Source organism: Schistocerca serialis, chromosome 9, assembly GCF_023864345.2.
Source record: "Schistocerca serialis cubense isolate TAMUIC-IGC-003099 chromosome 9, iqSchSeri2.2, whole genome shotgun sequence".
NCBI classification, from domain to species: domain Eukaryota; kingdom Metazoa; phylum Arthropoda; class Insecta; order Orthoptera; family Acrididae; genus Schistocerca; species Schistocerca serialis.
Window position 1 is genome coordinate 308445626 of NC_064646.1, and position 27044 is coordinate 308472669.

A 27044-nucleotide genomic window follows, 5' to 3' on the forward strand; every position below is an offset into this window, starting at 1 on the left:
GCTCCTCGGCAACCTAAAGTTCTTTTACAGGCCTAGAAACCCTAGCGCCCTCTGTTTCCTCTCGCAGCTATAACGCAGACGCTGTGACTATTGCTCCATGCAAATCCTCCCATGGAACTGGAGGGGATTTGAAGATATAATGCAATTTATTTCCAGCAGCCATCCATTCCAAAATCACAGAAACCAACTGGTCCTCACACATATCGACCAAGAGCGCTTGTGAGGCAACTTTCACCCTCTCCACATACTGCTGTAGCCTCTCGCACTCTCCCTGTACCCTCCAAATGTAGTGACACTCTAAATACTTCCTAAAGCCCACAGTAGGTCTCTCACTAATAATCTTCTGCCTAAGCTGAAGCAACGACATCTGTTCAGGGAGAGCTCTGGAGACAAGATCTCCAAGTTCCCCTTTCGCTAAAGGACAGTGTAAACCTAAAAGGGAGGAGTGAGCTACCCTAAAGGAGGGGGCGTGCTGTTCAAAGTGAACCAGCAACCAAAGTACCTCCTCAATCTTACTCAAGGAATCAACAGTTAATTCCCCCATATCCTTAAAAAGAAGTCCAATCAGGTTAGGTAATTTAGCAAAAGGTTCCATACTACCTCCCATCTTCTGGTTTTGAACACTCGGCAAGATCCCCACATGCGCCCTATCTGACTCGACCTGCCCACTGAATTCCTCAGAACCCAACTCTAAACGAGCTAAGCTTAGCTGCAACGCAACCACCTTCTGCTGCAACTCCGAAATGATCTTACAATCAGAGTCGCTCGAAACTATTTGTTCTCAGTCAGAAACCCGGTTAGAAATATGCACCAAATGTGCACATAATCTAGTAAGTTGTTTCCATTTAGGCTGATCTACTGAAAACCAACTAAGAAACTTTTCAAACTCACCCACCACCTCAACGGCCGCGGCTACGCCGGCTGGCAGACCACCAATGACTTCCTTAGTAACAACAACAGGCCGCTGCCAGGAATCTCGTTAACACGCGGCCAGCTCTAGAACTGTACCCTCCTTGTCAGTCCCACGAATTTCAATTTCGTACAAAAGCTTCTCGCGTCGGATCAATCCTAAGCCCGGGCACTCCCTCACCGCCATCACACCCTGAAATATACACTCTAAAAGTAAATATGAACAAACAAACAAAATAAAAACTATTAATAATTACTAACTAAACCTCCACCAGCAACTCAAAGGGATTAGGTAGCAAACGTACAACCATGCTCTGCTACCAGTAATAAACCGTCAATTAGGGCGATTCACAAACTACCAATTAAGTACACATGTTATTCCAAAACGTTATCGTGGAAGTAGGTGACAGGAAGTTTTGGTGAAATAACACACACTGCTAAAGATTTTTAAGTTGGGCATTTTTTTTAAATTTCCAATAGCTGACAAATTTTCTTTATGAAAAGGAGATTGCAAGGCATGACGTTAACAATAAGAAAATTTTAAACTTGTTATATCAATAAGGGAACAATTCCAGAAAAAACTTTAAGTAGCTAGCTTGTACTAACCAAAAATAGTTGTCTCTCTCCAGTTACATAACTTATATTTGTTACAAGATAAATGTGAATAAGCCAGCACACAAACCTTCACACTAAAGGTAATTCCTCCCAAAAAGAATTTACTTAGCTCAGTGAGGAAGCGACGTGTGTAAAGGGGCCCAAATCACAATATGTGGAATAGTTATTGGTGGCCACAGCAGATCAGCCCCAAAACTTCCGTTACAAGCCACCATCTCTCCATGTTGCCCAAAACCAGAAGATGTAGCAAGGGCAGTGCCTGCACAGACTCCAAACCACAGAGACACGTGGCACCGACCCTAAATCACCCAATCAAGGAGTGAATGAAACGGCCTGACCAAGACGCAATTACCACATCCCCTCAGACAGGCAAACGAAAACTGTGGTGGGAAGACCCCAAAAAACCACTGGTGAGGAAACTCATACACTTCACTAGAACTTGAAGAATCCCTTATATATATATATTAAAACATCATTTTGAAAACATGGAAATATATACTTAAGAATACAATGAAAGAAATGTATAAAGAACAAATAACTTACTTTAAGAACATAATTAAAATCAAAATTTGAAAAAGCGAAGATTTCAGAGAAGTAATCCATGATGCAATTGCAATAATAAACAAAAGAAATGAAAAAAATAAATACATTATTGCCACACATTATCCTCATTAGAGTGGAGAAAACTTATGACCAACTTATGTTCTTTTAATTTTACATGACTTTAAATATGAATATTGTGTTACATGAGCACAATTAAAAACTCTACAACATAAAATACACATAAAAAACAGCCATATAAATTGTATCGAATTTTTAAGGATTAATTATGTAATAAATTCAGTGCATTTATATCAACGAATGAAAGAATATTTAAGAATTGTTTGCTCCAAAATTATTTTAATTCTTTGGTTGAGTATTCACCAGAGCAACTGTATGAAGACATAAAGAAACTGACAAATGATTGTGGAATATAAAACTAAATTTCCAAGTACCTTTTTGATGTTCAAATTGCAAATAACATTGATAAGAATTATTATGCACCTAATACATAAAATTTTTTGAAACTATATGTTTCCAGGAACTGATCAAATAATTTTGACATGAAATATCCAAATGTACTTCTTTAACAAAGCTTTAAATACTATGAAAATTATATACAATACCAAAGATGGTTAAAGTTTCGTTAATTAAAAAATATTTAACATAAATTTTATTACCTTTATTATTTAAACTTTGTCCATAAGAATAACATTTGAAACTCATTTTTATAGTTCTTACTCAGAAATATTACCTTTTATGTGTTTGCCATTTAAATCTTTTAATTTGTATGTGATTGGATAAGAATGAATAACATCTTCAATTTCTAAAATTTTTGTTGACACTTTTGCTGTATATGCTTTTCCAAAACATCCTTCCAATTTACATATCCTTATTTCGTCATAAAATTTGTATTTAGATTCTCATTTCTATTGTTGAGTGTCTTGTGTTATTATATTCCTCCACTAATTTAGAAACTTCATCAACCCATTTACAATTTCCTGAAAGAGAAACATACTTTCACTTTTTTCTTTTAATGTTCTATTAAACAATGATAAATATAACATTAATTCTGGAAATTCTGTATTATAAAATTCTGTATCATTATGCGTTTGTAAATGTTTTGGTTTTCTTGTATAGAGTATTTCTCGAAAGACTCAGCTACATTTTCTTTAACTTGAATTGCTGAAGGAAATTTTGAAAAAATCGTCAATAACAGCTAATAAATATTTATATCCTTCATTTAATTTTAAATTCTTTCAAGTCTCCAGAATCGATATCAGCTAAATCAGATTACCGTAAATCACCAATTCCAAAAGATATTACATTTTTTCTTTTAATATTCTATTTAATTGGTCTATGAATTCACTAATAAATTATTCACAATTATTTTGACCTTCACTTACAAAATATTTTTTTTTTTAATTTTCTCTCTTCAGTTTAACGCTTGGAACGAAGACCTTCAATTCTTTGTTTTACATTTTTAGTTGTTAATCTATGACAATCAAGTGTTTAAGCAAACGTTTTCCACTTCAAAAATTAAAAGTGATTATCATTCTTCATTTATAAAGAATGAAAAGTAATTAATCTAATTGAAATTTTTGATTCTGCAGACTTCAGTACTTCTATATTTTCAGCTTTCATTTCTAATAACTTACGATACCATCATAAATACCAATTCTTTGCCTTAAATCTGTTAACATTTGGTTGTATTCATAATTTGTAACAATATTTGATTAATCATTTTGTACATCTTTATTGGAATTATAAATTAGAAAGATAGTTCACACATTTACATATTGTTCTTTAGTATCTTTTACTGTGTCAAATAACAAATGGATCATTAATATTAACTATTCTAACTAGTTTTAAACTCAATATAATATTGTGTCCCAACATGATCAAAAGTAGTTAAATTTACTAATCGACCTTCTAAATTTTTTGGTTTATTAGGCAATTCATTGATCTTAAAAATACTAAAAAGATGATTAATTTTTAATTGTGTAACTAATTATTCAATGTCAAAATTAGATAAAGTATTACTTAATCTTTCATCATTCCTCTGAAATTACACTCCTGGAAATGGAAAAAAGAACACATTGACACCGGTGTGTCAGACCCACCATACTTGCTCCGGACACTGCGAGAGGGCTGTACAAGCAATGACCACATGCACGGCACAGCGGACACACCAGGAACCGCGGTGTTGGCCGTCGAATGGCGCTAGCTGCGCAGCATTTGTGCACCGCCGCCGTCAGTGTCAGCCAGTTTGCCGTGGCATACGGAGCTCCATCGCAGTCTTTAACACTGGTAGCATGCCGCGACAGCGTGGACGTGAACCGTATGTGCAGTTGACGGACTTTGAGCGAGGGCGTATAGTGGGCATGCGGGAGGCCGGGTGGACGTACCGCCGAATTGCTCAACACGTGGGGCGTGAGGTCTCCACAGTACATCGATGTTGTCGCCAGTGGTCGGCGGAAGGTGCACGTGCCCGTCGACCTGGGACCGGACCGCAGCGACGCACGGATGCACGCCAAGACCGTAGGATCCTACGCAGTGCCGTAGGGGACCACACCGCCACTTCCCAGCAAATTAGGGACACTGTTGCTCCTGGGGTATCGGCGAGGACCATTCGCAACCGTCTCCATGAAGCTGGGCTACGGTCCCGCACACCGTTAGGCCATCTTCCGCTCACGCCCCAACATCGTGCAGCCCGCCTCCAGTGGTGTCGCGACAGGCGTGAATGGAGGGACGAATGGAGACGTGTCGTCTTCAGCGATGAGAGTCGCTTCTGCCTTGGTGCCAATGATGGTCGTATGCGTGTTTGGCGCCGTGCAGGTGAGCGCCACAATCAGGACTGCATACGACCAAGGCACACAGGGCCAACACCCGGCATCATGGTGTGGGGAGCGATCTCCTACACTGGCCGTACACCACTGGTGATCGTCGAGGGGACACTGAATAGTGCACGGTACATCCAAACCGTCATCGAACCCATCGTTCTACCATTCCTAGACCGGCAAGGGAACTTGCTGCTCCAACAGGACAATGCACGTCCGCATGTATCCCGTGCCACCCAACGTGCTCTAGAAGGTGTAAGTCAACTACCCTGGCCAGCAAGATCTCCGGATCTGTCCCCCATTGAGCATGTTTGGGACTGGATGAAGCGTCGTCTCACGCGGTCTGCACGTCCAGCACGAACGCTGGTCCAACTGAGGCGCCAGGTGGAAATGGCATGGCAAGCCGTTCCACAGGACTACATCCAGCATCTCTATGATCGTCTCCATGGGAGAATAGCAGCCTGCATTGCTGCGAAAGGTGGATATACACTGTACTAGTGCCGACATTGTGCATGCTCTGTTGCCTGTGTCTATGTGCCTGTGGTTCTGTCAGTGTGATCATGTGATGTATCTGACCCCAGGAATGTGTCAATAAAGTTTCCCCTTCCTGGGACAATGAATTCACGGTGTTCTTATTTCAATTTCCAGGAGTGTATTTTACTCCTTTTCCTTTCTTTCCCATTTCTGAATTATGGCTTTTTGTTCTTCAAATTTTATCACCTTTTTTCTTAGTTATAGCTGCATTTGCATATGCTGTTTATTTATGATTACTTAATGTATAGTTTCTTTTATCATTTTCACAATGTTAAACTGTTGGAATACTGTTTAATTCTTCTAAACAATGTGAATTTAAGGAACCATTTGTGTTTCAACTTTTCTATTTTCTTCAACTGCTTTTAAAACTATTTCTCCTTCTATTCCCTCGCTTAACTTCAATTGTATTGATAACTGGTGAATCTTCTTTTTTGACTCTCTTATACTCTGTTCTTGGTTGTTTTTTCTATTTGTGAAACTCTTCTTTTAATTATTCTTTACTTTTTATTTCGTTCATCTTTTTCAACAACTTCTGGATCGTACTTTGCAAAAGTATACTAAGAATAAAAATGCAATAATCTTTATTATTTTACATTCAATGTTTGTTCAACGTTAGTAAAGTTACTAATCTTTTATCTATATTTTCAATCATTAATTTGTGTTGTTATATCTATCATAATAAAACCAAATTTATCTTTATTCCAACATTCGCTACTTTTTTAAAAAATTCATCAAACTTTACATCACCAATAACAAATTCATGATAAATATGGACTAAATTTGGATCATATTGCCTAAAAATATTTAGCTAATCGTTTTGTTTAAGTAATTGTTTTGGAATGTTTGAATAAGTTTGACTTAAATGAAAACAATCTATTCTTTTATTTCTTCCTCTAGAAAAACATTGATAAATTTATCTTGATTTTCAGGAATTAAATTATGAAAAACTACCACTGAATTATTTTCACAATCTAACAGAATAATTTTATCGTTATTTTCAATGTAACTAACATTTTTTGACTAATTTCATTTTCAATTTTATACACCTTTTTTTAATTCTTGTTATTTTAGTTGATCTAAATCTTCAGAATAAGCAAACAAATGATTAAATTGTTCCAATTTAATAATCCAGATGCTAAAATATAATTATCAATCTTTAATAGTGTAATTGGACACTCAATAGAATTTTTATAGAAGTGCTCCATGGATGTTTTTACTTTCTTTTCTGGAATTCTTACTTTTTTTCGCAATCTGTCATTATTTACATAATTTTTCTTAATATGAATGGGTATATTATTTCAAGTGTGTGATAATCTTTTGCTCTGAAAGAAAGATTAACTGTTCCACTAAGAGAAAGTTATTGAAACATATCACTAGTTAGTTTTTATTCAACTTTTTAATCATAAATGGTACGTCAAGAAATATTAAAGTGTCTTCTGATGGAGAAACAATAGAAATTTCTGGTGGTCAATATAGATAGGAAAATTTAAGACAGTTTACTCATCCAAGAACCCAAAATATTAATATAAAAGCAGATAAAAATTTTAAATACAATTGTTACTCAAAAAATTACTTATGGATATATAAGACTGCGTGGGTAAACTTTTATGATTTAATTATCATTTCGTTGAAGACAATAAAGAAACTTTTACTAAAGCCATTCATAAAATCGTTCCATATCAATTAATTAATGTCAATTATAATTTAGTAGATGGAATATTTGTTAAATAGACTGATCATTTACATAGAGAAACTGTTATTGTTACTTCCCTTAAACCATATTCCGAATTTGGTGTACAAGAATTTATGAACCAATCCATCAATTAACAATTTCAATTTTCCATAATATTCTGACTTTAGAAACAACTATAAATGATGAAAATGATAATTTGATTGACTTTAATGGTGGTTATGTAACAGTTGTTTTCGAAATGAATTAATAATTTTTTCCTTAATAAATCATGAACCAAATTGAAAGTTATCAATTTTCCCTCATTTCCTGGAAACAAGAAAACAAAAAAGTAATTTAAATCTTCCTAACAAGTAAACAGAAATTAATATTAATATTAAAGTAGATAACACTGTAGGAGTACAATTTATTTATGAAGGAAAAAAAAACAAATAGAGATCGTCCAATTTGTGAACTAATTTTGTTTAAATTTTAAAAGTTTTTGTATTTTTCATTTAATTAAATTAAAATTTCTGTTACTATAAAATTCTAAGGTTTTAAATAACTCAGCTTTGTTGATTTTCTTGTTTTTGCTGTAAATATGTGGAATTTGGTTAGGGAAAACTCTAAAATTAGATTCTTGGTTTGCATTCTGGAATTTTAACTCGAAAATGCTCTTTGAATCAGAACTCTCATCAATATACTACTTATGTACTCACCAACAATAGGCCATTATGTGATGGAGTAATTGAAAAGTTCTTTATTTAGTTTTAATAAAATTAATTTTTCTACATATTTGCTTTCAACCAGGTTTAGAATGCCCTATGGAAAGTCCTCTTAGTGCAAAAAGAATAGCATTATGAATATTCACTTTGGAACTATGTCTTTGTATATCCCAAACTGCAACATGAACAGAGTTATGGTATCAAGAATAAGATTCACATATCAGTCCCTCTGCTAAGCACCATATGGTGGCTTGCAGAGCATTGAAGTAGATGTAGATGTGTATGTAAAATTATGAGGACTCCAGAGAATAAGCACATGACACAATAGTGTACAAGGTGACTTCAAAAAGTAAGTTACAAATTATTATGGCAAGTTAAGTAACTTTTATTGAGTGCTGCACTACTCTTAAAAGTGATGCAGGGCAAGACACTATGTTTAAAAGTAGTTACAAAGTCTCTTTCTAGAATGGTGGCAATGTTCTACTGATCATGCAGCTTCTGAATCAGTTCTCCGATTTCTTGGACATTTTCATCTGTGGTCAGTTTCAGTGGCCTGCCTTACCTATCAGCATCACTCATGTCCATGGCCTTGGTCAAACTGTTGGCACCATTTCGCTACAGTGAGATATGAAACTGCATTTGGTACACATACCATCAGAATTTCACAGTGAATCTGTGTGCAATTTAGCCAGTTGCCCACATGAATCACATTGACCCTCATACGTCAGCTTTGGAGTTCGTTTCCAGTAAGTTAAAAGTGGATCACTTTGCCTTGTTACACAGACTTTGGGTGTGCGAGTGAAGTACATGAATTCTCAGTTGATTACTAGACCTGCTCTCAACCTAAAGAGAAATCTGCATAATGGAATTTTAATTACTTAACTCCAGAACGACTAACGAGAGATCACACTTTACTTGCATATTCAGTAACTTTCTGTCATAGGACACAGGACCCTGTGCAGTAAAGGACACTGGGGTATGTGCTGGCGTTCACTTTGGCAAAAAATTCAACAATCTAAGTAGCTGCATTTATAATATTTATTTATGATTTTTTTCCTGCCAAATCATATATAAAGTTCAGGGGCATCACAAACATCAAATGCTGTTAAATAAATAATCAATCTCAAGGCTTTATGCAATGAGTAAATAAACTTAACAGTAGAGAGAAACAGTTAAAACTGACATTGATTTATAACAAATGTAGGGAAGGCTGGGGCTGATTTAAGGAAGTGAAACAATTCGTTGGCACTCACGATGTGTGATCTCACAAGTTAGTTTCATTAAGGACAGAGGATATCTCCTATGTCTGCCACATTAAACTAACTGGCTTCAAAGTACCTTTTCTCAAGAAGTATTAATAGTAGGACACAGAATTTTTTTTTCAGGTATGTTCACACTGTTTGCTTGTAAGTTAACATTTTTTAAGATCAATATATTAAAATTACGATTTTGAAAAATGTTTTAGTAGTTACCTGTTTGTCACGCAAATTTTAAAAATATGAAAGGTCACATGTTCCTTTCTAATACTGCTAGAAAGCTAAAAAAAATTCCTCTTCATGCACGTTTATCAAGACAGCTCACTGTTAGAATTCCATTTCTCTGTGTTAAATGGTTTCAGACGAAAGGTACAGTAGGGTAGAAAAAAAAAACAAAAGTTATAGAAAATTGAGTTTGAAGTTTTATTGCCTTTAAAGTATCTTTAACACATTTTAGCAATCAATGCACTCATTATTTAAATTCACAGCTTCTTGCACTGCATCTGTCGTAGATTCTTCTACTACTGTTTTCCAAATAGCACAAGGTGAGTCAAAAAGGTCTTTATGACTTTGGAATGATATAGGAATTTATTGAGATAATGTACAGAATCGGTAGACGTGGATATTTGTGGTGAACAACCTCAAGTTTGAAGTGTATCAATACCCTATTCCGCTACCAGAAGCGCTAGTGTAGTGCACATTTAAAATGGCTACTTTCACTAGTGTGGAGCGTGGTCATTGTGTGTTTTGGTTTCATGAAACGAACCCTGCAACGACTGTTCAGCGTAAATTTCGCACTGAAGGAACCTCCAAGTAGGCCTACATTTAGCCGACCTGAAACATGAAGTCTACACTGACGTTGCACAAGTTACACCAGTGTGGAAATAAATTGATTACCAGTGGGATGTGTGCCACATCACAGACGGTAGTCACATCAAACCAAAATGTCGTTTGACAATTTTATGTGAAACTTGAGTTTCTTTACTACAAAAGACACATCTACTGAGTCTGCAACTTAATCACAATAATTTTTTACATCATTCCGAAGTTGTAAAATCCTTTTTGACTCTCCCTGTTTTTCTGAACTGTTGTAGGAGAGCGGCACGAGTTTATAATGACACGTAAAATTGTCCCTGCTGGTAAACACTTTGCAATACAAAAAGTTAATATTGTTTTGCTTATATTAACTATTTTTGTTCTGCCAGGTCCTTTAGATCTTTTCTTGACAACTTTGAAGGTCACAGAAAAAAAACACACACATTGCACTATTTCTATAGGAAACAACTGAATAAAATACAACAAACAGTGTTGCCAGTAGTTGAAGGCTGAAGCAACAGAAAATATGTCCCTAGGCTAATGAATTAAGAGAAGTTACAGAGGAAGAAGTGGGTGTTTTCGCTCTGCAGGCTGTCATTCAAACTGACATTTAGGACCTTTAAATTAGTATTTGGTCTAAAACACTTTTACGTTCGCAAAACGCATGATTCAAACTATCATAATCACCAATAAAAGGAAATTTGAGGTTTTTCAAGGTATCTTTTGCCAATAAATGAGTGAACACATACCTATGACAGAGTAGGAAGGAAAGGAAGAAGATAAATACCACTTCATCATGCTCAGTTCCCCAACTTACTAACATTACAATTAAGCTTCTCTATGATGTCCCTCCATGTATTGTCTTTGACAGAGTATTGTCGTAATCTTTATGCGAGAAATAGTAGAATAGTGGATACTGCTGAATAAGTATCAGAAGCTCCTCTTCCATGTGTGTGAGATCAGACAGGACATGTGTGTTCGAGAGAGATTTGTAGCACTTTGGGCAAAGCGGGAAAGAGTGGAATACCGAACGACTGCCAAGGGGTGACGTACCCGATACCTTGGTGAAGTTCCCACATGATTTACAGTGTTCTCACTGGGCACCTGTCATCTGTTATGGAATCGTTCGCCCGACAGGTAGCCTACAGCACGACAGGCGTACGGCATGGATACAGCAGTGACACAGTAAGCTGTGTGGAAACGATGTACTTGACGCTTATGCAAAGTATACAGGCCGAGTTCAGTCGTGATACCATGCTTCATGACACAGTCTGTGCACCGTTGAAACACTGCACATAGCTGGATGGCATCGCCCGACCGACAACCTGCCGGACATAAAATCGTCCTGCACAACATACAATAATGAGCCAAAACCGTTATGTCGACCTACTTAATAGCTTGCTTGCACAGCATTAGAATGAAATACATCATTGATTCTGCGTATCAGAGATCCGACAGTATGGTGGTAGGTTTGTGGAGGTATGTGGCGTTACATGTCTAGGCACAGGTCATGTAATCCGCATAAATAAGGGGGCTGCTGATCTGCATATGAAGTGGTGGCGACGCAGGTGGGTCCCTTTGGATTTACATCAATCGAATTTGGTCGCCGAGGTATCAACGTGAGTTCACTATATTGCTCCTCAAAACACTGTAGCATGGTTCTGGCTGCGACACATGGACAGTTATAGTGCTGAAAGGTGACATAGCCTTCACGTAAGACATCAAGCATGACGGGATGCAGATGGTTCGCACATGTCAGCGTATCTTTGATTACTACCATAGGTCCCATGAAAGTGCAGGAGAATGTCTCTCGCACCATAACACTATTCCCACCAGCCTGTGTCTGTGGCGCACTGCACGTTTCGAGTCGCCGTTCACCTCGATGACAGCTTTTGTGGACATGAACATCGACCTAGTGTAGCAAAAATGTGATTCATTCGAAGATCCGACACGTTTCTATTGATCTACGGTGGAATCCCGATGGTACTGTGCCTGTGCCCTCTGCCACCGCTATTGACGACGTGGTTTGGTCAACGTGTGAACATGTAGGGGTGGTCTGCTGTGGAGCTCCATGTTCAACAATGTACAATGAATGGAGTGCTCTAAACACTTGTGCGTGCACCAGCATTGTGCTGTTTTGGCAGAGATGCTACAGATCACCATCTATCTTACATTACAGAGAAGGCAAGCCTCCGAACCTCATGTTCTGTGAAGAATCGCGGACATCCAATCACTTAGCGCTAAGTGGTAGTTTCACTGTCCTATCTCTTTCTGTAGATGCTCACGACAATAACACATGAATATTCGACCAGCTACGCTGTTTTCGAGACATTCCTTGATTGGCTCTGGGTAGTAATAATAATCTACTCTTTGTCAGGGTCGCTTATCCCAATGGATTTCCCCATTTGCAGCCCATATCTTTGGTAGGCTGGTCACCATTCTTGCCTGCTCGCATACTTTTGTATCGTACAACATTACCAGTTGGCATCGAAAGTCACAGTGGGCAATGGTCATATTGTTTTGTCTGTTCAGTGTAGTAGAGTAATCTGAAACGCTGGCCTAGAAAGCTACCCATGTGTAACACACATAGTGTTGGAATCTTAACTGCAAGATAATATTATGAAGAGAGCGAAGAATATCGGCACCATCAGTAGGTTCTTTGATTCTAAAATATGCGGTAATAGCATAAAACACTGTAAAACATTATTACATGTGTACTGTTTGGTCCCAAATATTATTTTCTGTGAATAATTTCATAATAAATCATTTATTTACTATATGTCACAGCATGGTTTTACATTGTTGCCACTGTTTTGGCATATTTTCTGCAATTTTTTACTATCGTTTTCCTCGGTATACAACATGTCATCTGCTACTGTATGAGATGTTTGTAAACAAATACAAAAATGTGAAATTATGTATGTCATCGGTTATGCAGTTTGGATTTCGGTAGTGTTCCCAATACATTTTTTCCCCATACTGGAAGTGAATGTCCTACATCTCGATGTACATCAACCACAGACATAGACATCAGATGTTTCCATGGCATTTCTAAATCATTTCCGACAAACACCTGTGTTAGTTGTATTGATCTGCTGGGTATACATATATCCTTATACTCACTTGATATATTAGTTCGCACTTATCACTCACTTATGACTAGTTAGCACATCAGTCCACAGTGAAAGCTCATAGCTAGGTTGTGGGACATTGATATATGAGTATGTCTGACTGTGGTTAGAATCTGATGCATCTCAGCATCTGAAGCATCTCAGACAGTTTTAATCTGCCAAGAAGTTTCATATCAGCGCACACTCCGCTGCAGAGCGGAAATCTCATTCTGGAAACATCCCCCAGGCTGTGGCTAGGCCATGTCTCCGCAATATCCTTTCTATCAGGAGTGCTAGTTTTGCAAGGTTCGTAGGAGAGCTTCTGTAAAGTTTGGAAGGTAGGAGACAAGGTACTGGCAGAAGTAAAGCTGTGAGGACGGGACGTGAGTCGTGCTTGGGCAGCTCAGTTGCTAGAGCACTTGCCCGCAAAAGGCAAAGGTCCCGAGTTCGAGTCTCAGTCCAACACACAGTTTTAATCTGCCAGGAAGTTTCATATCAGCGCACACTCTGCTGTAGAGTAGAAATCTCATTCTAGCTATCTCAGATGAAGTTTGGATTTTGAATATATTGTATGAAGGGGGAGTATTGTGAGAAGTTGATCAGTGGAGACTACATCACTCTTCACCCCATACGACGATATATTACAGCAAAAATTGTGACAAATACCCACATTACAGTGAAATTCTAACAAATTTTTCCAAACCTACAACAAGCTGACCCACTGGTGCTAGCATATTGACCCTCTATCTGTAACAGTTTACCACAGAACTGTAGCGAATTACAATTGCTCCTAAACTGCAATAAAATACCCATGTTTTGCAGAAATTGAAAATAAAATGTCTTATGGTACAGTGACATAATAGCAAACTGCATCTCAGTATAGGTAAATGTTATTTAGCTTTACATAGAGAATTCTCAAAACACCAAGTTATCCACCCTGGACCAACTGACTTCAACTTGGTAGCCATTTCCACTCCAGGCTGATGTAGGCTACCTTGATTGGCAGACAGACAGCAACAGGGACAGAGAGGAGCTACGTGTATATAAACCCACCACTTTACCTAGAGATCGAAGAGATGTTGCGGTTCCCATGTTCACATTATTTAACCAATTGTGTATCGAAATGCATCAATATTGGAACAGTGCTAGAGCACAAGTCTGAAGTTGTAATTGATCTAGAGACTTATAACTACATCAAAATGTTCAGCTCTGTCAGAGCGGAGGTCCTTATGTGAAAATCTACCACACATCAAAAGTCAACTCACCACAAAATGTAAGCCATACAAGAATGAACATCAACCGGTTCTCCAGCAGACACACAACAGCAGCAGCAGTTATTTTACCACCTCAATAATACAGTGTTAGATGGTACAGCACAGAAATCACTGGATCATGAAATTACCCAGTGTATGTTTAAAAAAGCACAGCATGTCAAAGATCTGAAGTATATATGATGCTGTGTACTTTGTTATAGAGAGAATACGTCAATTAGCTGATATTGTTTGGAAAGTGTATAGTAACATGGTGGTACATTTGATAAGACAGAAAGTTCATCCAGGTGTTGCCATGGATAACTACATATGGCCTATATTTAGGGTGCACTAACCCAGTGTCTTGCAAATCATGTATTGAAATGTACTATGACACCTATATAGGAGATGAGTTCCGATGTATTTCCATTATGCATGGACTACAAGTATCATACAAAAAATAGTTCAAGGTGTGATATTTGGCCCAACACAGACCCGCCCCCCCATACTGCAGACACCCACAATGTTAGAAATTTACTTTCAAAGCTTCTCATATACTCTATAGATCCAAGATTGGGCGCTGAGTTAGAGAGATTTACTTTCAAAGCATCTTACACACTCTATAGATCAAAAATGGCGATATTTCCGGCCACTTTTAATGTGATAATTCAGTGGATAGTACTGCCATATGTCAGAACTACATCTGATTTGCTTACTGTGTTGCTCTCCAAGAAATATATGGAACTAACATCCAGTCCGCAACGTTTCGAGGTTACTATGTATTCAGTCTGAATTACTCAATAAAATCACAACTATCGAACCGGAGTTGGACGTGAATTTCGTAAGCAATCGATGTTACATATCTCTATAACCCTATCAAAGGCTTGTGCCACGCAGGATCACTGCTATATTAGATTGTTTCAAAACTGACTAATTTCGATGTACAATTCAATGATTTCACCATTAATTTCGGTGATTTCAACTCTGAATTTGTTCGAAGTTTTTCTTCCATCCAATTTTAGATTCAAAGCTGAAGCAACTTTCAGTAAATGACATGATGTGCTACATTCTTAAGCTGTTATTCCCATGTCTGAATAGCTGATATATGTTTTCAGATCTCAGTGCGAACAATGAAGAGTCTGAGCAGTATCAAGTAATGATACTTTAGTGAGGGGAGCATGAGTGCATACTTCTATAGGTACAGAATATTACACTGCACTTACTCTAAACAAAGCACTTAAAATGTGTAGAGTACTATTTTATTGAACAGTTGCTTGTTGGTATGTGTGTTAATTATCTGTAAATAGCATGTTGGTTTGTGGTGATGGATTTGAATATAAAATATCTTTTATGTCTTTCTCCTATGGAGGCACCTTTGAGTTCTTTTGATGCTACTGATAAACTAACTTACATTTTAAAGTGTACTGAAACTATAAAAATCTCTTTGGGTCTTTGAAGGCAATTTTGAAAAGTATTTGCATGATCTGGACAGATATGTGACGCTATCATCTTTGCGTCCACAATCTACAGATATTTCGCAAGTATTTCATTCCACGTGTCTCCAGATGCCTACCAAGTGTTTGCATCCTACTGAATGACTACTGTGTTTGTTTCTGAACGACCTTGAAAGGAACATAATTTTTCTTTGTTTTACCCAGACGTATTTAAACATAGTTATGGCATTATCCGTAGGTTTTTATTTTCTGTCTGTTAAACGAAAGCAAAGAACTCATTATTAGTTGTATATGCATAAATTAGAGTTTTTAACAAGATATCCACAAATTTGAAAACAGGCCCAAATTTTATATAGGCTACACCTTGTTACCACATAATGCGTTTTTTATGTTTTTCTTTCATAGCCTGTCATCTGCAACTTCATGGAGCTTATTGTAGAAAAGTTATTTATATCGAAAATTTACCATTCGAAATGTTATGGTTAGGTCCAATATCAAGTGTGTGTGTGTGTGTGTGTGTGTGTGTGTGTGTGTGTGTGTGTGTGTGTGTGTGTGTGTGTCAGTGCACGCAATATGTTTCAGTTACTTTTTCTTGTTTCCCCATTATCTTCAATGAGGTCACCAGCCAATGGACTCCTAACCAACATCTTTCTTAACCACATTGGGGACAAAATATTTGAAACCATTGTATGACCCAAACAATGAGGAGTTATCCCAACTGGTTATAATTAAAATACAGTTACTCATATACGTCCATTGTAGGTGCTGCAATTATCATATGGCTGGAAAACTTGGTAGACATGCCAATGTATTAATGGGGAACCAATTAAAGCTGGGAAAAAATTCGTTCCAGTTTTGTCCACCAGGTGCAAATCTGGTGTATGACGGTATGTCATCCACGCTGCCATTTGAAAGCCATAACGTGAATGAACAGTATGGCTATCGAAAAGCATCAACAGCAACGTTCTGAATTTGCTCTTCGTTTCTGGCACGGATTGAAGTTGATGACATATGGCCAGGCAATATTATATGGAGCGAGGAGACACATTTTACACTATAGGGTGCAGTAAGTACACAGAGCTGCCGAAATTGGGCTACTACTAAACCGCATGTTGTACACAAGGAGCCACTGCACTTGCTATATGTGACTGTATGGTGTAGATTCACAAACACCTTTATTCTCAGCCCGTTCTTCTTTGAAGAAAATACACCCAGAGGGCCTGTCATGTGTACTGTGATGTCTGTATGTTATAAAGACCTCTTGTACAGCATATGATTCCCTGTTTGGAAGAATGCAACTGTGTGGAAAACACAAATCATCTGATCTGAATCCGTGTCCTTTTAGCTCTGGGGGTGCCTAAAAGAACGTGTTTATGGGGGACGCATTCAGTATCTACCTGATCTTAATACAAAAACACTGGTTCAGATTTCACTGGAAATGCTGTGAGCAACTGTTGCTCAGTTCATTTTATGGATGTAGTATTTCGTCGACGCCTCTGTTCCCCATATTGAACGAATTGTACAAGCGGAGTTAATAATAAAACCAACTTTATGCCCTTGTCACTTGTTTGCCCTGTTCTACCCATGTACCATTCCTAATCCATAACATTTGGGAACATCTTTATACGTTCTTTGTTGGATTGGCAGCGCCATATTTGCACATGGTGGCCTAAATTGGAACTAATTTTTTTCCTACATAAATCATTGCTGCATTGATGCATTAGAATACTTACCAAATGTCACTGCCATATGATACTTATAGCCCACATTGGACCACTGTGAACAACTGCACTTTAAGTATTACCAGCTGATATATTGGCATTCTTAACTACATGACATCATATGCCTTATAGGTGAAACACCCTGTCACATCCAAGAACTTCACAGTGACATGAACAAAGTTAATCCAAAATAAAATTCTCCATGGAAACAGATATTACAATAAATTAAATTACCTTGACCCCACATACACATACATAACAACCAACACCAGTTCTCCATATTCAAGATAGTCGATACCACCAACACAGCTATCCACAAAAATTCAAACCACCCAGTTGCACATGAACAAGCCAGTTTCCAATACATGTTGCCCAGACTGAATAAACTCCACTTTGTGAAAACAACAACAAATGTGAATTACAGATAATCAAACAAATAGCTGTGGAGAGTGAGTAGACACAAATATTGTAAACAAACAGAATCACAATATTAAAACAGGAATGAGAGGGACATCTAGCACACAAGCACAAATACATCATCACCAACATACAAACACAGATGCACAAACTGTAAACACTCAGCATACACACACACACACACACACACACACACACACACACAAGAACACATGAACAAGAAACACCTACAAAAACAGTTGTTACTCACTCACTTAAACGACATAGTAGGCCACAGCAAAGGCAACATATTTAAGAAACAAAGACTAAAAATAGGCTACGGAATACAGAGAAAACTAAGGGCGACTAGTACAAACACAAACAAAACACATTTGGTGTTTATCTACTGGCATATCAGGACTGCAAATCATTGTACATTGGACATAGAAACAGAAATTTCAATGTTTGGTGCACAGAGCATAGAAGAGCACTGAAAAGTACCAATTGTCATTCTTCATTCGCTGAATATCTTATGGACGTGGAACACAGTCCAATAGACATCAGCACTGGGTTAAAAATTCTTAAGTGTAGCAACAGACCCCCCCCCCCCCGAACTCTCCCCCCCCCCCCACACCTCTCAAAGAAACTAGTAACTGAGGAAAACTATCAAATACGGAAAACCATAGTCGATGGAAGAGAAATAAAGAAACGAATACATGGCTCTCGGAAAACGAACTTTGTTCTTAGGACTCAAAGAACTGACAGACAACACTAACCCATAAATATAAACACATACATAGGTAGAGTTTCAGAAAAATTATTCAAAGTGCCTGCCCAGAACATATTCAATTGTTCAACCTTCAGTCACCTTGTTTTGGTAGTTTGTAAACAGTAATGGTAAAATTTTAAAAAGTGCAGTTTTTCACAGTGAAGATAATGGAGAAACCAGAAAAAGTAAGTGAACCACACACACACACACACACACACACACACACACACACACACACACACTTATCCAACACACGCGCACATACACACAACCTTTCAAGTAGAACTAATTAATGTTAGGCCTAACCATAACATCCCACATTCTCGATGTAAATAATTTTTCTACATTAAGTTCTGAGTGGTTGCAAATGATAAACAGAGAAAGAAAAACAACTATAAAGCAAAACATAAAAAACTACAACCTGTTATAACAAGGTGGTAGCAAAAATTTTGTTATGAATCGAAAAATAGTTAACGAAAGAAAATAGTCTGCGTACACAGGTATACATTGGATGCATAATTTCACGCTCTATCACTTGCAGAGCGAAATTAACTAGAAACTACGAAATCAAGAACACGTGGGCATGGTTCAAATGGCTATGAGCACTATGGGACTTAACAACTGATGTCATATGTCCCCTAGAACTTAGAACTACTAACTAACCTAAGGACATCACACACATCCATGCCCAAGGCAGTATTCGAACCTGCGACCGCAGCACTCGCGCGGTTCCGGACTGAAGAGCCTAGAACCGCTCGGCCACCGCGGCCGGCAACACGTGGGGACCTAATGGACAAAGTCAGTTACGTTAGACACAAAGGTACATCAGATAAAACAACAATGAATTCAACACAGTACCTGCCATGTGGTTCATGATATACGCTGACGGTAAAAAACAAAAAAAAAAAAAAAAAACCTGCAACACCAAAAAATAATTAATGTAGAATAACCAAATTTCGGGAACACATTTTTCTAGGTAACATATTTAAGTGATTGACAATGCAAGATCACAGACTAATGTAAGCGCGAAACACGCCACTGCACATGTGAAATGCTGGTGCATTAACAACAGGTGTAGCCGCCGTAATGTTGAACGCAAGCATGTAAAAGTCGTGCATTGTGTCGTACAGTTGACGGATGTCTGTTTGTGGGATGCAGTTCATGTTTGATACACTTGGTTGGTCAATACAAGCAAGTCAGCTGACGGCAGTTTGCTTGATTGTACACCGTAGCGCTTGCAGACATCCGACATAGCCCCCCACGGAGAGGTGTTTCGCGTTTCTACCGCGTGGCTACCCACCGGCGGATAGTTTCCACCAACATGCAATAGTTGGAACTCTTGCACTGACTGGCCCGCCCGCGTGTTATGTGTTACCAAATACTATAATTGCATACACCTGAAGATGGAAACCACGACTGGTTTCGAGATTTTATGTCTTTTTGTTGCGGATATACTATGTACCAAATCTTGTGTAGCTATAGAAAGCATTCTGGAGAAAGGTAGGATGGGCCATAAGGGAAAAGGGGAGACACAAAAAAGGATAATAAAGGATGCATCACGTAAGGATTTTAATATGTGTCGTTGCCGAGAACGTCCTTTGTATGGATCGGAATTGACGAGTGCAAGTCAGTAATGTTTGAAGTGTTTGCTGGGGGGTGTATAGGGCGTGAAGTGTATAGTGAAGTGTAATTTAATCATTAAACCTTATTGTCGACTGTTTACCATCTAATCAACTTATCATAGCTTACGGAAATTCCTAAGGATAGAAAGAGGAAGTGTCACTTTTCGCATGGTTACACAAAAGAGTGGTCTTTTGTGAAGAAATGACGTACGTATCAGGTAGCGTTGTGTGAGATTTGTAGCTGTTTCATTTCAGTAACTTACGGCAGTAAGGTATATGTGAGGCATAACATTTCTACGAAGAATCATACAAATAGATTCGCGGGAGCATCGACAACAAAGCCTATTTCTACATGCTTGATTAAAGAAGATACTCAGGATGAATTCCTCGTTGCTGCTGCAAAACTAACAACAGTTTATAAAGTTGTCAAACATCATCAGTCCTTCAGTTCTCTCGAGGGTATCATAAAACTGAATGGCACATTGTATCCTGACTCCAAAGTCGTCGCAAAGCAGTCTACAGCTAGGACCAAAGCTACAGCGATTGTTAAAAATTTCTCGCGCCACACTCCGAGTCAGAATGCAGAAAAAAATTGCAAGAAGTTTCATTTTATGGCATAGGCACCGACGCATTGAACCACAAGGGTGAAAAGATGTTTCGTTTAGAACTGACGGAATACAACAGAAGCTGTTGAAGTTTGATTCGCTGAATAACGAAACATCGGAGACAATTGCAAAGTTATGTCTAAACACTTTAATGACAACTGCATTTTCCATTAGATAAATTAATCGCTTTTTGTGGAGACAATACCAACGCCAACTTCGATGCGCCCAGCGGAATGCGTTTCAGAAAATCAAACAAGAACTAGGAAAAATGTAGAAGGAATTGGATGCCCCGCCGATTTCTGCACTATACTACATCAAGCGCTGCTGGATTCTCAACTGTCGACGTTGAAATAACCATCACGAAAATATTTGATTACTTTTCTATATACATAGTATGGACAGGGAAGCTGAAAGAGTTCTTGTTATACGTTGATGTCAATCATTAGACCCTTCTGTCACACTCAAAAACAAGATGACTGTCATTAATGCCCACAGTTGGATTCCATTAGAACCATTTTTTAACGTCGAAGGCAGGCCACCTACAATAATTCCAGAGTTTTGCAGCAGTCCGATCAGTGAAAGTTACTTCCTGTTTCTGCAATCCATCTTAGCTCTGAAAAAATATATATATATAAAAAGCGTGGAGAAGTATAAAGTCTCGATAACTGAAATAAGAATTATGTTAATCGACACTCAAACCAAGCATGCAAACCAAGATGAATTTGAACGAATTAAAGAATGAGGAACCGTAATCAAGAAATAATTAGTTTGATTGCGCAGTTTGAGGAAGAGAGAATGGCTTTCTGTACCATGGCATTTGATTACTTAGAGAAATGGGCTATTTCTTTTAATAAATATTAAGTATTTGATTGGACGAGGCTATCTGAAAACGCTGATTGGGTGATGATTGAAAACATTATTATATTCCTGAAGAAATGGTGTGAAGATTTCAGGTGACAATGGTTTTCAGTATATGTATCTGGAGAGCTTTTTAAAAACAAAGCGTGACTCGTAAGAATGAAAGTCTAAACACTCCGTGGAAAAAAAGTGAATTTACTTTCTCAAGTAAATCGGAACTCCTGAACGCAAATGCCAACTGCTAAAAACATGTGAGTACTTGTTTTCTTTTCCTGCACACAACGCCATTGTGGGAAGAGTATTGTCGCTGATGTCAACCAAGTGGACTTACGAAAGAAATCGACTGCTGCTAGGAAGTATGGAATCATTCCGTCAGTGCCAGTCTAACTGCAAGCTGACTTGCATGGAGTTTTATAAATAGGCTACGTAAAAGGGAAAAAAGGCTAAGTCTTCCGAAAAATATGGTGTTCCAACTACTTCTGCCGCAACTAGTACCATGTAAATGTGTTCTAAATAAGAAGTAATGAAATTAAATACATTTTTTACTTCATTTCTATATCCCCATCTCAGAGTGTCCCGATGAGGTCCCAGCTAGATATGGCAACCGTATTCTGCGAGTTTAGTTTGGCTATTTAGAGCACGTAGAGTACACATAGCGTACACATTTCATTGTTATACATAGCAGTATGAGATTGTGTTTATTAATTCATCAACCATTTCTGTATCTAACTATCCTTCATGGCCGTCTTTGTTGCATTTAGACTCGTGAAGTACAGTAAATAGCAGAGAATGATTAATTAATTAATTAATTGTTTTTGTGAATTGTCGACTATACTAATTTTGAAATGGATTCACACAGCCGTGCTGCATCCAGGTTGGATGATGAGGTTTCACCAGCTGCCGAATCTGAAGTTAAGCTTGAAAGCGCACCTGTGCATGTTACTGAACAAAAAATGGTTTTAGCCAATTTAGAGGCAGTTGTAAGTGATGCGATTTGTATGAGCCAAGACCAAACGTGTATGACCCAAAAACAAACTCGTATGAGCACCAAATAAGCCAGTATTCCAGAAGAAGTTAACACAATAGATGCTACTGCCCAACAAATTCACATTATGGAAAAGGTTAGAAGAATCGATTCCATTGCAGAAAAGATTCACTTAATAGGTTCTATCAATGGAAAGGATATTACGATAGAATCGAACATGCAGTGACGGAAAAAATCGCGACACCAAATAATAATTAATGTAGAATAATGAAAATCCAGCAATAATGGTTTATAGATTACATATTTAAGTGACTAAATCACAGGATCACAGATACGGCACTGCAAGTGTGACGTGCTGGTACATTAATAATCGGTGTAACCACCATAATATTGAATGAAAGCATGCAAAAGTGCTTGCATTGTGTTGTGCTGGTGCTGGGTGTCATTTTTTTTGATATGGAGTTCCATGCCTGTTGCACTTGTTCGATCAATACAGGGACGGTTAATGCAAATTGTGGGTGACGCTGGACTTGTCGTCCGATGATTCCGATATGTGCTCGATAGGAGACAGGTCTGATGATCGAGGACGCTAACGCATCATGTCAACACTTCGTAGAGCATGCGGTATGTGGGCGAGTGTTATCCTGTTGGAAAACGCCCCCTGGAATACTATTCTTGAATGGTACCGCAACAGGACGAGTCAGTGTATTGACGTAAAAATTTGCAGTCAGGGTGTGTGGGATAGCGGCGAGACTATTTATGCCGTCGTACGAAATCGCACCTAAGTCCATAAACTCCAGGTGCAGTTGCAGCGTGCCTAGTATGCAAACAGGTTGGTTGCAGGCCCTCAACTTGCCTCCTAACGAACACACGGCCATCACTGGCACCAAGACAGAAACAGCTTTCATCAGAAAACATAGCAGACCTCCAAGGTGGCATCCAGTGAGCTCTCGCTTGACACCACTGAAGTCGCAAATGACGGTGGTTTGGGGTCAGTGGAATGCACTCTACAGGGCGTCTGACTCGGGGATGTCCTATGATTAACCGATTTGTAACAATTAGTTGTGTCACTGTGGTGTGAACTGCTGCTCATATTCATGCTGCAGACGCAGTACGATCTGCCAGAGCCATACGTCGAACACTATGGTCTTCCCTCTCAGTAGTGCTACATGGCCGTCCGGAGTCCGGTATTCTTGCGACTGTACATTCTCGTGACCTTCGCTGCCATCATTCATGTACAATAGCTACCTTCCTGCCAAGTCTTCGTGCAGTATCGCAGAAGGAACATCCAGATCTTCGCCGTCCTATTATACGATCTCGCTCAAGCTAAGTGAGGTGTTGACAATGGCGTTTCTGCCGCCTTAAAGGCATTCTGACATCACCTCACCACATCCACTGTCAAAGATAACTAACGCTCACGACAGTCACAGTGTATATTTAAAGCAAACCTGCTTGCATCCCCAAAGTGGCGCTACTAGCGACTGGTGCGACATTTCAACAAACTTCATCTTTCAGATGTAGAAACACGCCCACCAACTTTCGTTTTTGTTATACAAGTACTTCTAGGTGTTGCGATTTTTTTCCCGCCGCCATTGTATAAAAAATTGATCACTTAGCTATGGAACAGAAAAAAATCAACGAAAGGGTTAAAAACTTTATCTCGATGAATGGATGGCATTTCGGGCAAGAGAGAGAGAGAGACGCATTGATGGGAAGTTTGAGGAACAAGTTACCTTGATACATTTAGAAATGTCCAACTGGATCACAGAAGAGAACAGAGCAATAAATGTAAAAACCAACGAAAGAGTTAAAAACTTTATCTCGATGAATTTATGGCATTTCGGGCAAGACAGAGAAACGCATTGGTGGGAAGTTTGAGGAGCAAGTTCCTTGATGTATTTAGGAATGTCCAACTGGATCAAAGAACAGAGCAGAGAAATAAGTGAACAAATTATCCAATGGACTATACGACAAAGAAAAAAATTAACACCGAAGTCGGAACGAAGCTCTAAAAACATTTACAGGACACAGGCGTGCATTTCTGTGTTATTATTTCCATTCCTGGAAATACATTAGAGAAACTTAAAAAACCGGGCACGACGATTAGACGGACAGTTTACATTGGTAGATGCAGTCCATGTGCCACAAAACTTCAGAACTCAAGAATAACTTGAAACTGTTGGACGCTGATATGTCTGTTTCCAGTGCAGACAACGCGCCTAGCGTAGGAAGCCACGTTAGTGGAAATAGAAATGTCAATGCATGCACCGCCACTATACAGCAACAAGTCGGTTCAACTCACGTATCGCATGTTATGGGGAGGGGAATGCCATGTGGCCATCAGCGGGTCGATCAACAAAGTGTTCACACCGAATACAGTGCTATTTTTGAGGAAAGGCCTGGGCTAATCAACTATTACGATTGTAAATTTGATGTCGTACATGTTGTTGTTGTTGTGGTGTTAAGTCCAGACTCTGGTTTGATGCAGCTGTATCCTGTGTAAGCTTCTTCATCTCCTAGTACCTACTGCAACCTACATCCTTCTGAATCTGTTTAATGTATTCATCTCTTGGTCTCCCTCTACGATTTTTACCCTCCACGCCGGCCGGGTGGCCGTGCGGTTCTAGGCGCTCCAGTCCGGAGCTGCGCTGCTGCTACGGTCGCAGGTTCGAATCCTGCCTCGGGCATGGGTGTGTGTGATGTCCTTAGGTTAGTCAGGTTTAAGTAGTTCTAAGTTCTAGGGGACTGATGACCACAGCAGTTGAGTCCCATAGTGCTCAGAGCCATTTGAACCATTTTACCCTCCACGCTGCCCTCGAATGCTAAAGTGGTGATCCCTTGATGCCTCAGAATATACCCTACCAACCGATCCCTTCTTCTAGTCAAGTTATACCACAATTTTCTCTTGTCTCCTCATTAGTTATGTGATCTACCCATCTAATCTTCAGCATTCTTCTGTAGCATTACATTTCGGAAGCTTCTATTCCGTTCTTGTCCAAACTATTTATCGTCCACGTTTTACTTCCATACACGGCTACACTCCATACAAACTCTTTCAGAAACGACTTCCTGACACTTAAATCTATACTCGATGTTAACAAATTTCTCTTCTTCAGAAACGCTTTCCTTGCCATTGCTGCTCTACATTTTATATCCTCTCTACTTCCATCATCATCAGTTATTTAGCTCCCCAAATAGCAAAACTCATTTACTACTTTAAGAGTGTCATTTCCTAATCTAATTCCCTCAGCATCACCTGATCGAATTTGACTACATTCCATTACCCTCGTTTTGCTTTTGTTGATGTTCATCTTATATCCTCCTTTCAAGACACTGTCCATTCCGTTCAGCTGCTCTTCCAGGTCCTTTGCTGTGTCTGACAGAATTACAATGTCATCGGTGAACCTCGAAGTTTTTATTTCTTCTCCATGGATTTTAATTCCTACTCCGAATTTTTCAGTTGTTTCCTTTACTGCTTGCTCAATATACAGACTGAATAACATACGTCGTACATATGAACCTTTTAATCTGCCATCCTACTTCTACCTCAGGACAAAGCGATCTGCCCCCTCCAGAGAGGTTAGTCAGATGTTATGTTAGAGAAGTACTGAATCATCAAACACCAAATCGTTCTGTAAATAAACAAACACATAGGACACGAGTCGTGTCTAACATCTGTATATAGATTTCTGACATGAATTTAAGCAGCATATGTTAACATAGCTTTACTGTTTAGCTATCTGTTAGTGAGGAGTTCTCTTTTTTCATGTTAGCATACGAATGTTATACAGGGTGTATCAAAAAGAATCATCCGATTTTGCACGTCTACATGTCTGAAATTAATAAATATATATAATGAATTTTGTTTTTATGACCAAGAAACTCAAAAAGTTTTTTTCATACCTTTTCATAGGTGTTCAATATGCCTCCCTTGAGATGCACGGCACATGCCAGTGCAGTATTCAAATTCTTCCCATACTGCAGCGAGCACGCCTTGAGCTACAGCTTCCACAACTGCTGTTACACGATGTCTCAGTTCATTCTTTGTTGTTGGTAACGGAGGGAGATAATTCTGCGCAAGAAATAATGACGTACAGTCAGGTCCAGTGACCTTGGAGACCACTGATGTAAGGGTGAATCATTTGTTCCAGTGCGACCTAACCGTAGTTCAGTAATCCTTTGAATTAAAAATTCCCGCATTTCCAGGTGCCAGTGGCGGTGCCCCATCCTGTTGGTGAATGAAGTTGTTCGAATCAGTCTCTAACTGTGGGAAAAGAAAGTTCTCAAGCATATCGAGATATGTGCTTCCTGTAACATGGTTCTCGGCAAAGAAAAGTGAGCTATACACCTTTTGCTGTGAAACTGCACAA

At 38.6% G+C, this 27044-nt stretch overlaps 1 long non-coding RNA gene across 1 annotated transcript in view; it reads right to left on the bottom strand.

The window, feature by feature from the left end:
- Nucleotides 1–802: 802 nt before the first annotated feature.
- The window catches only part of LOC126418894 (uncharacterized), a 148292-nt gene continuing 122050 nt past the window's right edge, over nucleotides 803–27044 (bottom strand). The window contains exons 2-3 of the long non-coding RNA XR_007575907.1: nucleotides 2819–3065; nucleotides 803–1102 (exon numbers count right to left, since the gene is read on the bottom strand). This is a non-coding gene — a long non-coding RNA (uncharacterized LOC126418894). The remainder of the gene's footprint in view (nucleotides 1103–2818; nucleotides 3066–27044) is intronic.